The following is a 15,544-nucleotide window of genomic DNA, read 5'->3' on the forward strand; positions in this document are numbered from 1 at the left end:
AAAAAGACAAACATGGTATGTACTCACTCATATATGGATTTTAGACATGGATCAGGAGAGTGCCAGTCTGCACTTCCAATGACAGAGAGTCTGGGAAACAGGAAAGAACATAAAACATATGCATGGTACTCAAGAGAAGAGAAATGAGGCAAGATCCTCTGAACAGATGGGGAACATGGCGAGGGGTGGGGGAAGGGGAAGCTGGGAAATAGACAGGGGGAGAAGGGGAAGAGAGAGTAGGTCATAGGGGAACAGGAAGGTTGACTGGGGGGGGGTGGGATAGGGGGAAGAGGGAGTCATAGGTTAGAAGACAGATCAGGCACCGTTGTGACCTCTAGTGATCTAAAGGGATGACACCAAATGGCAAGTTAAGCAATAGTGTAGAGACCACCTCGAATGCCCATTCCTGATAATAAACTTGATGTCTATAACTATCCTGGAGCCTTCATCCAGTGACTGATGGAAGCAGAGGCAAACATCCACAGTTAAACACTGAACTGAACCCAAGGAACCCAGCGACAGAGAGAGAGGAGCAATGGGCAAATTGGCAAAGAATGGGCTGGTAAAAACAGCAGAGGCAGCTGATCAAAACAGGGGAGAGCTCTTGGACCCCAGACCAACAGTTGGGAGGCCAGCATGGGACTGATCCAGACCCCCTGAATGTGAGTGTCAGTGAGGAGGCCTGGGCAACCTATGGGGTCCTGAGCAGTGGATCAGTGTTTATCCCTGTAATACAAAGAGACATCGTGCTTCCATAACACAAAGAGGGATGCTCTCTCAGCCTGGACTCTTAGGAGAGGGCCGGGACGCTACCCTGAGTGAAATGACAGACTCTAGATATCCCCTATGTAGAAGGAATTGGCAATAGGGTGGGAGGATGGGGGGGATGGTGGAGGGGTATGGGAGAGGGGAAAAAAAGTAAAAAAATAATAATAAAAAAGAGACAAATTCTGAATTATTCAGACTCAAACTTTGCATTTACTGTTTTCTTCAGTCTGGAAAAGGTTTTCCTTTTTGTTTTGTTTATCATTTTAGGTTGATAGCCATTTTGTACTTCATGCATTTTATTACTCATTTGTCATATTATAGATTTGTAATTTATTATTTTATTCAATGGTCTATAATTACTTCCTTATCTATACTGGCATTCAAATTCTCCCAGATTTGCTTCAGGTGGTGCCCTTTAAGTTAACTTTGGTTCAGTTTTCATGGGTCTGCATTACCATAATCAAATGAGAAACACAAATCAGAATCGCAGTGGAGTATCACCTGTTTGAATGGCTACTTTCAAAAATAATTAAAAATGGATGTATAGAAATTGTAATCTTTGTACATTATTAATATAAATGTAAAATAGTGAAGCCATTTTAAAAACAGCAAAACATTTCACCAAGAGCATTTCAAACGTTCACTAGCCTTGGTGGGTTCAGAGAGTCTTGGAGTAAAACAGTCTTCTGAGAATGACAAGACTGCCATACTCATGAACCATCATTGCCTACATAGGACTGCACAAGACCAATCCAGTTGAAATTTTATCATGGGTTGGAAGGGGTTCAGAAGTTTCTGTCCCTACTTGAATGGTTGAAGGTTTCTGGTGGAGGGAGAGTCAGTTTTCTTTGTGGGTGTGGCTCCTGGCAGACCCCACCCTAGTAGATAGCCCTACACTCAGAAGTGTATGCACAGCACAAATTAGAGCTGATAGGATACTAAACAAAAACAAAAAAGGACACAAGTTGGGGGAATAATGAGTTAAGTGGGGGTATTTGGGGTAAATGTACCCAGCACCCAGAAGTATACAGACAGCACAAATTGGATTAAATGGGTATTATTTTTTTAATGTTCTTGAATTTAAAATGGAGTTCACATGTGATCTGGAAATTCTACTTCTGGCCCATACCAGAAATGTTGAAGTCAGAATCTTGGAAGGACCATGGGACCACACGTTCACAGCAATGTTATTCACAATAGCCAAGATATAAAAATATTCTCAATGTCCCTAAAAGGGTAAATGAATAAAGAAAACATTACCTGTATGTACAATAGAACAGATGGAAAGAAGTGGACAATAATTTATGTTTCCTCCACAAACATGCAGTTCTAATTATATATTATGAGTATATTCTAAATATCTATGAACATCATTCTGCCTTAGTAAACAATGCAGTGCTCTATTGGATACTATAAAGTGTGCCAAGTATACAATCACAACAAAGAACAAAGAATCCCGAATCTCTGAGAATGAACATTCCAAACTGACTAAGAGGAAATAGTTTCGTATCTCTTTACTTTTATCTCTCTCTCTCTCTCTCTCTCTCTCTCTCTCTCTCTCTCTCTCTCTCTCTCTGTCTCTGTCTCTGATTGTAAGAAAATGTCGATACATGGTTTTCTACTACTTAATTCCCCAAATCATGTACTTACCCCATAATATTTATGAAGCAAATTGGTAGGCAGTAAATGAAATAATGAAAAAGAGAAAATACTTTAAGACTTTTTACTTGGAAGGGTATTTAGATTAAGTCCTCTAATTGACATACATTAATAAGACATACATTAATAAAACAATGTTGTAGGAACTCAATCAGTCAATAGCCTCTGATCCCCACCCCAAAGGGGCTGGCACCTCTAAGACTACTGGCTGAAAGAATTCCCACAACAAAAGGATGTCTATATATAAATATTTTATATATAAGACAAAATAATGAAATTACTAAAAGGTGACATAATATTAATAATGATTTTAAACACTTGCTATTCACAGAAGACTGAACTAAAAATACTTAGCATGCATTTAACTATTCACAAAAATTCTGTTTCACATATGAGGAACAATAGGTTCAGAAGGTTGAATGTTTTATGAAGCTTACATATTGGGAAAGTGAGAGGATCATAATTTGAATACAGATTTATCTGACTCCAAAACATTTGCACTTCCTCACCATGGCATTCTGAAGATTGAAACATCCCATCTTAGATCAGGAGATACTCCATGAAGCATATGGCATGTGAGATTGACTTTTAAGAACCACCCAAGCTTTGAAATCAGAGATATGTCTGAAAACTATTTTAGCTATAAAGTGAGTCAAAGTACATAAAAGGAAAGACCTGAGGTATGTTAATGGGATCCACAAGAAGGAGAGAGACCAATAGATTGAGAGAAATAGCAAGAGAAGCTGGAGAAAATGAATGGTTCTAGATCTTAGGCTACTGAGTCTATATTTGACTTAAGGGGCAAAGTATAGTCTAAGCAGATTTCCAATTCTGTATACACCTCCCTCAGACTTTCAGCAGAATGACATCAGTTAAGATCTGACCAGCTCTGATGATTCATAAAAGGAATGGTAGTTACTAAATCTGAGGAGAGGAAACCATTCAAGCAGGTTGGGAAGTGGAATGAAGAACAGGGAATGAAGTTTTTGCCAGAAAAGGGAAAGAAAATAGGAGTGATCAAGGAGAAAGTAACCACAGAGAAATGAAAAGCATTTAACAGATAAAGTACTTGCAATAAATAGAATACTAAGTATTTACAGTTGGGAAATTTCTTTTGGAAATCTAGGGGAAAGGCAAGTGATTTATTCTAACTGTAATAACCATGTACTTATAAGGAAGATGGAAATCAATGCATGAAACCTACCAAGTAAGAAAGTAAAAATTTCTCTCTGCCTGCACAAGCCATAAATTGCCAATAGCTCTTCATCTAGGAGCAGGGTCTTATGAGTCCCTATGCCATCCACATTGAAATATTGACTGGCTTGATCTTGTGTAGGTCTTGTGCAGGCCACCATGTTGCTGCTAGTTTATGTGTATATCACCCCTATCATGTCTAGAAGACATTATTTTACCACAATCCTCCCCATCCAATGGCTCTTCCAATCTTTCTACTCCCTTTTCTCTGGTGTTTCCCAAGCTCTGAGAGGAAAGGGGTGTTATACAGATGTTACACTTAGGGTTGAGCACTCCACCATCACTTTTTTTCCTGTTTTGTGATCAGTTGTGAGTCTCAATGTTAACTATATGAGTTTCCTTGCTCACATTTTAAGTGAAGATGATGTTATTACTTTCTTTTTCTCACATATATAAATAAAAAGGTATTCATTTTCCTCACAAATCTTATAATGCTCTCATGAGCTTGATCAAAATGTTGGAGAAATCTTTGCAGGACATTATCATGTCCCCACTGCTTGTACTGACCTCTCCATAGAAGAGATATTCTCACATAGCTCCCAGATGAAAATCAGTGAGGTGATCATTTCTAAGTATAGGAACCAATTACAGGCTCATCACCGAGATGACAAGATTCACCTAATATCTTTTTTTTTTTGGTTTTTCGAGGCAGGATTTCTCTGTATTGTTTTGGAGCCTGTCCTGGAACTCACTCGGTAGACCAGGCTGGTCTCCAACTCACAGAGATCCACCTGCCTCTGCCTCCCGAGGGATTAAAGGCATGTGCCACCACTGCCCAGCAAGATTCACCTAATATCTACTAGCAGTCCCCTGACCCAGCACACACATGTGCAATTGGGAGTCCTCTTTGGACATTGATAGCCAAGCTTTGGGTTGATGAGAAGGCTCATCAGGTATATTATTATCAAGCAGGCATATTATAAAGAAGCTCATCCAAAGATTATTTTAGTATGAAAACAGATTCCTTAGACAGGTTTGAATATAACCAGTCCTTTATGAGAAAGTTCTGTAGGAAAAGTGTGCATGTGGGACTATGTGCTAATCCTGGAAAATATCATGTTTGTTGATCGGGGTCTACTTCAATCACAATAATATGAATTTAGTGTTGAATTATGAGAGGGAGGATTACCTAGTCACCATGACCCATAAGTGAGGCTGAAGTTATACTCTAGTAGGAAATCACTAACAGGAGATACTTACTTGGAAGATAATGATACTTTGAGCCCTGTAGATCAGGCCTGCTGTTTTCTTTTAATTTCCCATTTATTGAACTACTGGATTTATAGTAAAAAAAAAATACAGTGTCTCCTACTGTTTGCTCTTTACTTTTCATTGTCCAGGGCATCTCTTCAACGGTCCTTTTTTAAAGATAGAATATTGGGATTTAACCAAAAGAGTTGAGGCCAAAGAAACCACTGGTAAAGGCTTCAGTCATAATAAAAGGCAAGGAAGACAGACATTCCAGAAATGGGGGATTGAGCCGCCGCCTTTTGAGCCTACAAAACTTTCCTAAATGCTAAAGAAGAAATGTAGTATGTGTTTCTTTCAGGTTCTATCAGCTTCACCGCCAAGTGATAAGAGAGCAGGTAAGTGAATCAAAAGTCAGGCAAATACCTTGTGAAAAGAGAGTAGAGGATCAGTCAAAGGTGTGTGTCCTGTCCCTTACCTACATCAATATGAAAACTGTCTAATCAGTGATGTTGAACTTGATTTATATTAGGAACCTGGGAAATCAGCTTAACTTATTGTTTGTTTCTAAGAAGTTCTACAGACCTGAGAGGACTTCACATAGAAGGCAGGATGAAAGCCAATACACCTGTCACAAGAGCCACTAGGTAAGAAAAATAGGAGGACATCGAGAGCAATAGAGGACTTCTGTGTTAGTCACTTTTTGTCACTATGACAAGACAACCAAAGCAGGGGTAGTGGTAGAATGTAAGGTAGAAAGGCTTGATTTTGACCAGCTTTGGGGATTTCAGTACATGGTTGGCTGGCCCCATTACTTTAAGGCTTAAGGTGAAATAGAACATAGTGGCTGCAAGCACATCCTGGAGCACGTAAGTGATTGCATGTTGGCTGGAAAGCAGAGAAAGACAGAAAGGGTGTCATGACAAGGCACATCCTTCAGGGGAATATTCCCAAGGACCTACTTCCTCCAAGTAGGCCTAATTCCCAAAAGGCCCATTCAGCTAGGAACATATCCATTAATGAGTACTAGCCCACTAATGATTCCAGCACACTTGTGATCCAGTCACTTCTCAATAGTGCCATCATTTGGGGTTCAAGTCTTTAATATGAGCCTTTGGGGAACACTCCTCCATTGCTGGTGGGAGTGCCAACTCGTACAGTAACTTTGGAAAGCAGCATGGAGATTTCTCAGGAAAAATGGGAATCAGTCTACCACAAGACCCAGCAATTCCACTCTTAGGCATATAACCAAAATATTCACATTCATACAACAAGGACATCTGTTCAACTATGTTCATAGCAGCATTATTTGTAATAGTCAGAACCTGGAAGCAACCTAGATGCCCCTCAACTGAAGAATGGATATAGAAAATGTGTTACATTTACACAATGGAATGCTATTCAGCAGAAAAAATGGAATCTTGAAATTCTCAGGCAAATGGATGCAACTAGAAGAAACCATCCTGGGTAAGGTAACCCAATCACAAAAAGACAAGCATGGCATGTACTCACTCTTACATGGATTTTAGACATAGATCAAAGGATTATCAGTCTACAATCCAGATTGCCAGAGGAGCTAAGAAACAAGGAGGACCCTAAGAAAGACATACATGGTCCTCCAGAGAAGGGTAAAGGGACAAGATCTCCTGAGTAAATTGGGAGCATGCAGAGAAGAGAGAGGGAGCTAGGAGAAAGAAAAGGAGAGAAGAGTAGGGGAAACGAAGACATGAGGAAGCAGGAAGGTTGAGTCAGAGGAAGAATAGAGGAGAACAAGATAAGAGATACCACAATAGAGGGAGCCATTATAGGTTTAAAGAGAAATCTGGCACCAGGGAAATGTCCAGAGACCTACAAGGATGATACCAATTAACAATCTAAGCAATAGTGGAGAGGCTACCTTAAATGCCCTTCCCTGGCAATGAGATTGATGGCTACCTTATATGTCATTCTAGAGCCTTCAGCTAGTAGCTGACAGAAGCAGAGGCAGACACCCACAGTTAAACACTGAACTGAACTCCTGGAATCCAGTTGTAGAAAGGGAAGAGTGATGAGCAAAGAGGTCAAGACCAGGATGGTGAAACCCACAGAAACAGCTGACCTGAACAAGGGGGAGCTCATGGACCCCAGAATGATAGTTGGGAAACCAGCATAGGACTGATCCAGAACCCCTCTACATGGGTGTCAGTGAGGAGGCCTCAGCAATCTATGGGCCCTCTGGTAGTAGATCAGTATTTATCCCTAGCATACAAATGGACTTTGGGAGCCCAACCCACATAGAGGGATACTCTCTCAAACTAGACACAAGGGGGAGTGCCTAGGCCCTGCTCCAATTGATATGACAAAGTTTGAAGATCCCCCATGGAGGACCTCACCCTCCCTGGGGAGCAGAAAAGGGATGGGACAGGGGAATAGTAGGGGGAAGGGGAAGAGGGAAGGAAGAGGGAACTGGAATTGACATGTAAAATAAGCTTGTTTCTAATTTAAATAAAATAGAAAAATTATGAGCCTTTACATGACACCATACCCAAACCACATAATACTCCACTCCCTGTCTCCAAAAATCATAATGTATCAATTATCATAGTGGATAATACATTTAATCTCAATAGTTCTGGCATTTCTCAAAAACCCAAAATCTCCTCTGAGACCCAAGGCAAACACAATGTTAACTATGAGTTCCTGTAAAATAAAAATCAAATATAATCAAACAATTGTACACCATAAGTATTATCATTCTAAAAATGGGGACTAGGTCAAGGAAAAGGGGTAGGGCTATGGCAAGACCAATCCCATGAAAGAAAATGCTAAATCTCATTGCTCTGTCTGGAATCAGGAGGACTTGGTAGAATAATGTGACCTCCTAGGACCTTGCTGCCTGCAAACCACATTACCTCTCCCTTAGGCTGCCTTTGTTTTTTCTTTGTAGATGTTCTATAGTCTCAGCAATTTCTGATATCCACTGTGGCTTAAATTTTGCCCTCTCAGCTTCATATACCACCTTCTCTAGAAACTACCAGCAGAGAATCTAAACTACTATGTATTGACTGAATTTCAGGTTTCTCTTTTAAATCCCTGAGGAAAACTCCATGAGCTGTGGAACTCCACACGACTGCACAATCAGCATTGCATTGGACAATGTTAAGTTCTGCCCCCAACTTGAACTTGTACCATAGTTGTGGTGACTTCCATGTGTCTGAGTGGCTAAGTACAGTGAACTGAATTCTGCTGGAACAACATTCTGGTAAGCCCCAAGAAGCAGGGTGTCCAGGAAGTGCCTTCTTCTACAAACGTCTTTCAAAGAAGTTTCCACTTATACACAAAAGCCTGTGGTGGGCAAGGTCTTGGAAATTCCTGTGATAGCTTCAAGACACTTTTCCTATTGTCTCAGTGCAATGCATTTTTCTTTCCTCATTTCTTTCCTTCCTTAACTTTTTACCTGTAAAGAGATGAATATTCTTCAAATGCATACCTCTGCTGAATTACTTCCTCTAAATAGGCTCTATTTTCAACAAGCTATGAATTCAACGATGTTTCAATCCATTAATAATACAGGGAAATGGGAGACAGTGGCCAATTATTCCTAAGATGATCTTCAGAAAGGATGCCTTTAAAAACCAGTTCATCACAGGAGAGAAACATATGGACAGTTTTATCAGTTGAGAAGTGGTATATGGAGAAGACCAAAGACTTAGTAGAACACTCAGCCCTATACAGATACTCCCTGCTTTAAGCTATGGAAATACATGTAGGAAAGGATGACTCGAAAGTATTGTAGCTAAATGGATTTTTACATTCCTATGCTGTGTGAAACAGAGAATTTCTTAGAAGTGGATTATAAAACTCTGATACTATATAACTATTTATCTAATCAACTAGCAGTTACTTCTCCATTTACCAGGCTCCATACTAGGCACAGAAATCATGAGGCTGAGCAAAACTAATGCATCCTGGCCAAAAGAATTTTGTCACTGAAACAAATATAACTGTCGGCAGTAAGCAATATTAAAAAGAATGGCTTATTAGTTATTACTTCTCTCCAACTTCTAGTTAATCCTATACACTCCCAAGCTCTCTTCTAGACTAGAGTAAAACCTTTTTTTTTTCAGAAATGTTAACCATCATTGGGATTATTTGTCAGTCATATTTGTCATACTGAGCTTTCCCTCAGCAAACCCAGTGTTAACTGAAATGGAGTGCTGATAACCTTACCAGAGTGCTTCCTATAATTGTCAGATGTATCAGCAGTGGTGTCAAAAGAAGGGAAAATCTTTACTAGGGAGAATACTAATTCCACTTAAAAGTTATTAGTGGAAAAAAATCAGAGATCTTGACTACATAAAGATTCAGGAACATGACTGCAGAAAATCTAAGAAAACTAATTTCTGGGTCATCTGATTATCCTGGTGTCTATGAAGAAGTAGGGTATGACAGACATAGTCTAAGTCCTAGGATAAAAGCCCAGGGAGCAGAGCAAGAGTAAATAAGTGCCTTCTGATGGAAACAATGTGCTGCACTCAGATCTCCCTTCAGTGTTGTTAGTGATCGTAACACCAAGTCTCTCATCTGATCCTCTACCACACTCATGAAGGAACTGAGTTGGGGTTACTCAGAGAAGATCCTTTTGTGCAACCTACTTAGAAATTTTCCAGGGAAAAATCAAATGGTGATGATATTCAACCCCATCCCACCAAGTCTCACAAGTTAGAGAAAATTCACATAAGTCTATTGTCTACATTGAGTTGGGAAGGAAATTACTAATTTTGCAGTATAACAGTCAACTTTTTAGATTGTTCAAAGAGATGTCACAACATTGAACTTTAAAGAGAAAACAGACCTGGATGACTTAATTCACTAACTTAATGGGTCTCATTGGATTATAAATTGGCTTCTTTCAGTTTCAGAGTTTTCTATTAACCTCCCAAGTTATATAACTAGGCCACATGACATAAAGTTAGTACTATTTTTTGTAGTCAAAATGTTCAAATACCAGCAATTCTATATAGTGCAATCTGGCAAGTGCCCTGAGAAACCGTTTCACAGTCAGGACAGTGCAATATATCTAGAGAAAAGTCATATCTGTATGAGTCAGAGTAGACAGATATGGTACAGATGATATATTGCAAGAGGAGATAAACCCTTCTAATGGAAACAGTCTATGTTACATTGATGTCTTTCTCCAGTGTAGTCTTTTGGATGTCATCCTCCATGAATAGATTGGAGGACAGGATAGGAAGAAAGAGAAGGGGGAGAGATGACAAGGAAGTAGGCAGAGACAGAAAAAGGGAGACAAAGGGAAATAAAGAGAAGGAAGAGTCATAAAAAGAAGGAAAGAGGAGAAAGAAAAGGAAGCTCAGGAATAGAAGAGTGTTACATCAATTTATAATGTTGTCAGTGTTTTACTAGTGTGCATTGGTTATACGTGATATATTTCATCATGACACCTTCACACATCTATAATATAATTCTATCATTTCCCCCATGGCTCTCTCTTGTTTCCCTTCCTCTTTTGCAATTCTTTCCTCTCCTCAACTAGCTCCTCTTCTAGCTGAGTACTTTTTTAAATAAGTCAATGAGTTTCATTAGAGTTGCTTATAAAGTATGGGTGAAGGTTTGTTTACAGGAACTTGGGCATTTTCTGTGTAGCTACATCATTATCACAAAGGACATGTCTCTCATGGGGCTGGAGTCAAAGCTCCACTGTTAAGAGCCCTGGCTGCTTTTCCAGAGGACTGAGGTTAGATTTCCAGCATCCACAAGGCAACTCACAACCATCTTTAACTTTAGTTTCAAGAGACTGGATGCTTTCTTCTGGTTTCCAGGGTCACCAGGCACACATAATAATAATAATAATAATAATAATAATAATAATAATAATAATAATAATAATAAACACAATTTTTTAAAAAGAAAAAATGTCTCTCTCACACACACATCCATCATTAACTATATGAGTCTTAATGGAAGGGTGGGCCTCCATGACAAAATATCAAGCCTACACAAATCTTTTATGTGGATAATCAGAGCTTCTGAGTTCAATGAAGACTTTTAGCATCTAAATTCCATTAGCATACAGTAACAAGATTTCATTTTCTGTCTCAAGTAGCATGAAGTCCAAGTCAAAAATCGCTGGTACAACTTTAAAGGTCTCCATCTAAAACACACTGGTTTTAAGTTCATAGGGTACAAAATGTCTTCAGCATCATGTTCACACTCCATGAAGGAAGAAGGGAAGAGGCTACACCAGGAGTTTCTGTCTCTCTTTTCTTTCAGAACAGCAAAGCCTGAAGCTCTCATTACTCTATGAAAGCCATGCTAGTCAAAGCCATGCCACGCGAACATTTACATGAGAAAGACACTGAGGTGAAGCCAATTTCACAGTAGCAATGCTGAGTTCCTGAGAAGAGCATTCCAGTCTTCAGTGACCAGCTCTGTGACTTTTAGAGCTGTTGGGAGTGAGGGAGTTGCTTCCTGGGCCTGGTTACTCTCTGTGTTACTGCTGAAAGACATCTGCCTTTGCTGCCTGCAACCCTGCATCTCTTCACAAGGAATGCTGCAGGTTCCCAGTGGGGTCCAGACCCCTGTCCTCTCTAACATTTACAGAGACAGAGCACCCTGGTGGGCCAATTCAACAATCGTGTTCTCTGAGTTATTCTTGAAGATACAGCCTATAGCCTGCTCCTGCAGGCCTCAGTGGTTTTGCAAACACTTAATTACATCTTTCAAATGTCTTTCTGTTTACCACAGCTAGCATGGTTTTTGCTTTCTGAACCAGGGCTCTAGCTGGTGCACAAGCCACTGTTTTGCCACAGGTAGTCAGGTGGAAAGCAAGCTCTGTGGGGCCTCAGCCTCTGCCCAGGCTTGTCAAGAAAAAACTTACAAGAACTAATTTCCTCAGCTTCCCTGAGCTCACACAAGTGAACATATATTTACTTCCCAGCCACAGCATTAGTAACACAGATATGAACCTTTGTAAGTGCCCATGCTTCTGACAAATGACATTTATTGTGCATCCTAAGGTTTCAGTGTCCTGCTCTCTTTAGTTTTCTTTCTATTGAATACAACGATTTCAGGAATCATACTTTGATGCAGGAATGCATCTCAGGGTATTCACTTTCCAAGATTTATAATCATTTTTGGAAGTTCTTTGTCTACAGAAACACAATGTGCTTGGGAATTGTGGGTTTCTCCTCTCATAGTCACCTTTGATGGGCAGAGACAGCAGGGGTAGAAAGATATACAAGGATACCTTTCTGCGACTACATTTTGGCTAGGGTCAGTTGTATATGGGCCATGACACAAAGACTTGAGCACCAATACCACCAGAGAAGAAGCTCGTCTATGAGGTAAAGAGATGTGCACACTCACCACTGTGTACCCAGAGCCTGGAACAACAACTGGGCTGTGGTAGATGGCTGTCAAATATCCTCTGAATTAATTATTGTACACTGACACATGAGTGAACACTCCCCATATAGCTGCCATTATGATTTAGTCTTCAAGTCAAGTCAGTGAAGCTGATGCTCTCTTCGCTCCTCTCTATGAGTATGTTACCCCTTTGTTCTAGACAGCTTGACTGGTGGAGCTGTTGAATTAAACTCTGTATTCACTGACTTACAGAAATCCAACAGTTACTTATGGGAAAGGAAGTAAAGATATCAGCTATCAAAGTGAGCTAATACTTTTCTTAGGTCTGAACCTTAGGTCAGATCTCTGTGCCTTCCCTTCCCATGGGTATAGAATGTACTGTACCAAGTTCTTTTTCAGTGTGGCTTCTTTGTACCATCTTTTAGACTTTACTGGAGAAAAAGAGGGAGGGAGGGAAAGAGAAAAAGAGGGAGGGAGGGAAGGACAGAGGAGGAGGAAGAGAAAGGGGACAAGAAGTGATAAAAGGGCTTCAGTAAGGGCATTTGTCATTAAGGCTATGACTTGATTTGGATTTCCACACTCTCATAGTGGAAGGAGAGAAATGACTCCTATAAACTCTCCTCTGACCTTCCCACACAGACCAGAGTGGATATACATCCACACACTGAATAAACAAACAAACAATGTAGAAAATAAAAAAAGAAATGCACATGGTTTCCTCTAAATTGACTCTGAATAAAAGTGTAACAGCACTGAAGGAAGTTACACTGACTTAGCTAGGACTCATTTCTGGGCTAAAGCCCCTTTCAAAGGTTAGTGTCTAACCTCAGTGGTAAAGTCCTAAATCCCATTTCTACCCCAGAATTGTATTCTTTGACATGAACTATCAACAAATTAAAGGGGTGAGTCACCCAAGGCAATTATCCAAGTTGACAACCATAGTCAATTCTTAGATAGTACTAAATTTATAATGAGATGAACAAAATTACAATAGTCAAGAAAGTATACTTGAATTAGATGTGCTTTAGATGAAAACAGGTTGGTGTATTGTGTGTTTGTGTGCATGCAGGCATGTGTAATATTTTAGGAGAAACCTGTTGCTAAGGAACATGCTTAAATCATAATAGATATTCACTAAATACCTTTATTATGTAGTAGTCCTTGTTAGTTATTTTTATTGTTGTTGTGACAAAATACCCAGCAGAAGCAATTTAAGGAGAAGAACTCTACTACAGCACAGGATTTGAGGTAACACAGTTCATCATGACAAAGGGAACACTTTAGTTGAGAAAGACTCCATGATAGTAAGGGCATCAGGCAGCTGTTTTCTCACATATCAGAGGAACAGGAAGGGCATAGTGGGACATGCCAACACTTGAGGGCTACCATCCTTCTCCTCCCTTTCAGCCAGGGGACTCTAAATCACGGGATGTTGTTATTCACATCAGGGTAGGTCTTCTCCCTCAGTCACTCTACCTTGGAAGTAGCCTCATAGACATACTCAAAGGTGTGTTTCATTAATTCTCTAAGCAAGTTGATGATGTTCAAAATTAGCCATTACATAGGCTAACACTCAGACAGCTCTAATTTGATACATTTATGATAATAAAGGACCAAAGAGCAGATTAGTTAGGTGATTCTGGTCCATAATTTTCCATGTGAATATGGTTTGATGGCACTGGTGGATCAAAGAAGGCAGCCAGACAACTGGCAGGTACTTTAGTTGTTTGCTAAATCTGGGCATAAAACTTTAGCTCCTTAACAGTTCCTGGCATCCTCACAGCAAGAGGGATCAGTCCCATGAAAAAGTGAGCAGGAGTCTACAGTGCTTCCTATTACCTGTCTCTGACATCACACTATAACACTTCTACTTTCTCCTACTCATTAAAAGTGATTCATCAAGTGCAGTCCACACTCAAGGAAGGAAACAAGCCTTATAATCATAAGTGGACACTTAGGACCATCACTGAGGCACACTTTTTTTTTGGTTTTTACGAGACAGGGTTTCTCTGTATTGTTTTGGAGGCTATCAGTCCAGCCCAGCCTTGAACTCACAGAGATCCATCTGCCTCTGCCTCCCGCGTGCTGGGATTAAAGGCGTGTGCCACCACCACCCGGCCGCTGAGGCACACTTTTAGTTTACCCTTCCCTCCCTAGCAACAACTTGTTTCCTTCTGTATAACTATGTAATAACCATTTTTTAAGGCAGGATTTCTCTGTGTAGCTTTGGAGGCTGTCCTGGTACTAACTCTTGTAGACCAGGCTGGATCACAGAGATCCACATGCCTCTGCCTCCTGAGTGCTGGGATTAAAGGTGTGTGCCACCACTGCCTGGCCTGTAATAATCATTTAAAAATGTTCCCTGAGCCAGACATGTTAGCATATACCTGTAATCCCAGCACTCAAAAGGCAGAGGCAGGATGAGTACTACCAAGTTTAAAACTAGCCTAGACTACACAGTGAATCCCAGGCCAGAAAGAGCTATGTAGTTAGACCTTATATTTTAAAAGTCCCCATATTTGAAACAAAGTAAATAATTAATATCTTCCTCCAAAAAGTATCAAGCCCTGATTGTTTTTACATATAATTTTACAAAAACAAGCATTTCATGAAAAGACTATACCAATTGTCTGCAATGTGTTCCAGATAATAGAGGAGAAAACAATCTCCTTCCAATCTTTAAATGTACCTTACCCTAATACCAAATTCACACTGATACATTGTAAGAGAGAAAAATGAAAACAATTTGTTTAATATATACATATGTATGTATACTCAGGAGGAAGAAGTATGTGACTTAGAAGAAATTATTGTCTTTGATACTGTAATAGATGATATGTGACATTGTATATTTCTCAAAACTCTTAGAACTTTGTGATACAAAGAATGCATCCTGATGTGGAAATGCTCTTCACTTATTGAAAACACACTAGAGCAACGCAAGGAACTAATAGTAGGAGACTATGTGCCCTCTGCTCAGTTTGTAAAATGAAAACCTCTCCACAAACACAGCTTATTAACTCTCAAAACTATATAATCAGCTAATAGAGTTCTAAGTGCATTTACTAAAATCTAACATTTGTCCACAGTTTTAAACTGTTGTATTATATGAAGAGTTCTTTTGATTCATTTGTATTTTTTCATTGGCATTTTTAAGCAGTTATTTTTGTTGCTTTAATTTAACTAGAATTTGCAGACAAAAAGGAAAATATAAAAGTAAAAATAACAATATAATGATGATGACAGCTAACATTTTTAATTTAAAAAAATTATTTTTCATTTTACATACAAACCCCAGTTCCCCCTCCCT

The sequence above is a fragment of the Mesocricetus auratus genome, unplaced genomic scaffold, assembly GCF_017639785.1.
Source record: "Mesocricetus auratus isolate SY011 unplaced genomic scaffold, BCM_Maur_2.0 Super-Scaffold_100676, whole genome shotgun sequence".
NCBI lineage: Eukaryota > Metazoa > Chordata > Mammalia > Rodentia > Cricetidae > Mesocricetus > Mesocricetus auratus.